Raw genomic sequence first — 4,720 nt, forward strand, 5'->3', positions numbered from 1 at the left:
CAACTTGTTTCTCGCTGTAGTACATCTGTCTGTCCCAAGCACTTGCTTATATCTTCCCGATTCATGTTTCTCTTGAAGAGTTAATTTTGGAGCGCATGGGAGGAAGGCATGCTTTTAATAGGATCTGTAAACAAACATTCAGGGCTGGATGTGGTCAATAAAGTTCCAATGCACAGCATTTGAAGGGTTACTAATGTAATTGATTTTTTTTTAGCAGCTGTTAGGTGCATCATTGTGTAAAAAGAGAAAATGAACTTAAGCTTATATAAAAAGCTGGAGCTGTGATCTTTGGTATATAAAGCTGTAGCGCTGCCTTAATTGCGGTGTCCCTAGTCAGGAACTGAAGCACTTGCGAATGACCTAAGAAAGTTTGGTGCTAAACAATTTTTTTTTTTTTTTTTTTTTTTTTTTGCAAAGCTTTATTTGCTTGCTTCTAGGGGAAGAAAAAAAATTAATTTGGTCTACCATCTATTATGCTTTTTCCCCAGTGGGGAACCAAAGCAGATAAAAAAGAAATACAATTTAAAAAAATATGAAAAAGAAGTGGGGAAAACATCAAAAGGTGCACACACCTAGGTAAAACGCCCATGCATATATGACCACACACACAAATCCAAGTATCTACCAAGTTAGTCTATCTAGCCCCATTAAAAGCAGAAGTTTGGCGAGCAGAGCACATATTTCACCCACCCTACCTTGATGTTTCGGTGTTAACATCAGTTGTTGATATCTGAATGAAAGGGAATTACAGGGGCGGCTGGGGGTTAACTTTTGAACTCGGCCCCACAGCTAAAAACAAGCCTAAATCACGATGGGTAGCCTTTTCAGTCTGTCAATAGCAGTAGAAAAGAGCAAGAGTCCAGTAGCACCTTAAAGGCTAACAAAATTTCTGGCAGGGTATGAGCTTTCGTGAGCCACAGCTCACTTCTTCAGGAAACTCATACCCTGCCAGGCATTTTGCTAGTCTTTAAGGTGCTACTGCAAGCCTATTCAGAGTAATTTAAAATCAGGTGGATTACACTTGATTCTGTTACCATAACATGAATGTGGGAAAGAACAAATAGAAGATCTGCTGTCTTCTTAGACTGAAGGCTACAAGAGGGACTCTCGCAACTCAGGCCATTTATGCAAGGGAGGTTTTGCTGCTCTCTAGATGCATGTTTCCCCCATCCAAATTCTCCAGACTCAACAATAAGCCCCCAGGCAGAGTTTTGAAAATTTGGATGGGGAAAATGTGCATCTGAAGAGTGGCAAATCCAAGGCTATAGCCACTTATGCAAATTCTCCAAACACACATGAACACATGAAGCTGCCTTATACTGAATCAGACCGTTGGTCCATCGAGCTCAGTATTGTCTACTCAGACCAGCAGCGGCTCTCCAGGGTCTCAGGTGGAGGTCTTTCACATCACCTACTTGCCTAGTCCCTTTAACTGGAGATGCTGGGGATGGAACCCGGGACCTTCTGCATGCCAAGCAGATGGTCTACCACTGTGCCACAGTCCCCCCCCCCCCCCATGCAGAGTTTTGAGAATTTGGGTGGGGAAAATGTTCAACTAGAGAGTGGCAAATCTAAGGCTATAGCTATTTATGCAGGGGAGGTTTTTGCTGCTCTCTAGACGCACGTTTTCCCCATCCAAATTCTCCAAACTCAACAATAAGCCCCCCATGCAGAGTTTTGAGAAGTTGGATAGGGGAAACGTGCATCTAGAGAGTGGCAAATCCAAGGCTATAGCCATTTATGCAAATTCTCCAAACTCAACAATAAGCCCCCCCTATGCAGAATTTTGAGTATTTGGGTGGGGAAAATGTGCATCTCTAGAGAGTGGCAAATCCAAGGCTATAGCCACTTATGCAAATTCTCCAAACTCAAATTCTCCAAATTCTCCAAACTCAACAATAAGCCCCCCTGTGCAGAGTTTTGAGAATTTGGGTGGGGGAAATGTGCAACCAGAGAGCGGCAAATCCAAGGCAAAACCTCCCATGCACAAATGGCCCCAATGAACTCAAGGAGGCGCCCGAGCTCAGCCGTGGGGGGGGGGGTGGTGGCTTGCAATGAGCAAGAACTACATTTCCCTGCAAGCGCTGCAGGACAAGGATGTGAGCAAACGAAACAGGCGCAGGCACCCCCCCCCTTGCACCGGAGGAGTAACCTGGGGACGTCTCATCATGGCTGCAACGTGGTAAGGGGGAGTCTTAGATCTCACCTTGATTTATTCCCCTCCTCTGCTCTTCTTGCTTGCAGGCTTCCTGTTTGCATGATAACAAGGCAGCATTCCTCATTCCGCCTTTTGTGGCCATTTATGCATGGGAGGTTTTGCCTTGGATTTGCTGCTCTCTAGGTGCACATTTCCCCCCCCCCATCCAAATTCTCAAAACTCAACAATCAGCCCCCATGCAGAGTATTGAGAATTCAGATGGGGAAAATGTGCACCTAGAGAGCTGCAAATCCAAGGCAAAACCTCCCATGCACAAGTGGCCTGTGTCTCCAGAACTGGGGTTGTGTTTTTGTGCCTGTCTGCTTTTCTCCTTCCCTTCCCTTCCTTCCCTTCCCTTCCCTTCCCTTCCCATAAAGCCGTCTTTAAACAGCATCCAGATTACAGACTCTACAGATCTTCCAGATACCCTTCAATAGCACTTTCTCCTTGCCAGACTGTCTCCGCTGTTTGGAAATTCACAAGTTCAGACGAGCTTTCTTCTTGGCGAGATGGGATAATGCCCTAGACACAAGCCGAGACACAAGGGCGATGATACAGTACAATTGTTGCAGGAGGACGAAAATGCCCATTTTTGTCCGGATCAAATGGACTCCCCTGGCCCATGTTGTTGGAGCGGGTCCGCAAAATAAGATCGCACCAAATAAATAAATATTTTAATAAATAAATAAGTATTTTTTTAAAAAAATAAATATATAAAACCGCTAAAGACACTTTCTGAGAAGCGGATACCGCCTTATCTGCTGTCGAATAGATCGGTCGATTGCGCGAGAGATGTGGCGGCTTTTTATAGTGTCGAGGAAAAATTAAATCCCATCCCGCCTCTTTAAAGTCATAGCCAGTGGCTGATAAATCGAGCGAAAGGAAAGTAAGTAAGAATATACAGAATGTCTTACTACATGCCTCTCCCCCCCACCCCGCTGTTCCTCCAAAAGGTTCAGGGTGGCCTGCGTGATTTTCCCCTCTTCTATTTTTATCTTCATAGCAACCCTGTGAGGTTGGCTAGGCTCAGAGAGAAGGAGTGACTGGGCCAAAACTACCTGGTGAGCTTCATAGCTGAGGGGCAATTTGAACCTGGATCTTACCAGTTTTAATCTGATGCTCTAACCATTATGTAATGCTGATTTCATGTTAACCTCTGTGCCCAGTTTTAGTTGAAGGACCCTTAACAGTATTGTTCATATATGTACTGTTAATGTGTATCATGCTTTATAGGTCACGATGGGTAGCCGTTTTAGTCTGTCAACCGCTGTAGAAAAGAGCAAGAGTCCAATAGCACCTTAAAGACTAACACCATTTCTGGCAGGATATGCCTCGAAACAGGAACAAGGATTGAGCCTTTACATTTAACAGCGATAAATATATTGCTGTACGTTTCAGTATGGGCATGTGATTTTGTTTTGCAGGCGCTAATGTGAAGAATGGCCAGCTTTCAGTCTTTTGGAAAGCGCTAGATATCCAAAGTGCAGCTGTCATGCTTGGGTGGGCCCCTTGACACGTGTACATTACTCCTGGGTACGTAACAGAAAAGAAAGCATCTCAAATGGGGTGGGGGGGGGGAGGTCGTTGTGAATTTCCTGCATTGTGCAGGGGGTTGGACTAGATGACCCTCGTGGCCCCTTCCAGCTCTATGATTCTAAATGAGTTGTTTTGAAAGTAAATGCTTTGTGCTTGTAAGGAGATGTGGGCCTCCGTTCTGCCACTCTGCTAAGCAAAGTATGGCGCTTGCCTTCCATTTAAGTGGCTCTTTTGTTGGAGAGTTGGAGGAAGGCTCTTTAGGCTGAGGAACTTCCTCTAGCTTATAGTAGGGATACGATTAGCTGCAATGGTATAATGCTGACCAGGCAGCCCGTGTAAAAAAAGCTCGTTCCTTTTTTTTTAAAAAAAATGAAAGTTGCAGTTCTCATGAGTTAAGCTTGGTGTAAGGGTACATGCAGCCACCACAGGGGCAGTTAATACCCCCTCGGAGCCATTTCTGCTCAGGGAAATAACTTGGAGGGGTAGGCTGGATCCTGTCTTCCCCCAATGCCAAACTGGGTCATTCGGTGATTGGGTGAGTAAGCTCCCTGCAGCTGCTGTGTGGCTAGAGGGAAAGCAAGCTCAGACAGGGAAACCTGGACCCAACTTGTGGCCAAACATTTTGTATAGCTGGGCCGTTACGCTAGAGCAGAGGTTCCCAAACCTTTTGAGTCCTGGAGCACTTTTCAGGAGAGAAATTCATCATGGAGCACTAATTTCCACCGAGCACCTATAGACTAAACTGAATGACAGTAGTATTTTTCTTTCCCTTCACGGAGCACTAGGAGATTTTTCGCGGAGCACCAGGTGCTCCACGGAGCACAGTTTGGGAACCTTTGCACTAGAGTAACTGGATAGGACTGCGCTGTTGCTAGCTAGGTAGGAAATCGTGAGGAAGCTTCCTTTGTTGTGTGTGTTTTCCCTAAAAGGCAGTGTTTATATTTCACCCACCAATTTTTTTAATAAAAATGTTTCCAACAGATTTTT

This window comes from Euleptes europaea, chromosome 16 (genome assembly GCF_029931775.1).
Source record: "Euleptes europaea isolate rEulEur1 chromosome 16, rEulEur1.hap1, whole genome shotgun sequence".
Taxonomy (NCBI): domain Eukaryota; kingdom Metazoa; phylum Chordata; class Lepidosauria; order Squamata; family Sphaerodactylidae; genus Euleptes; species Euleptes europaea.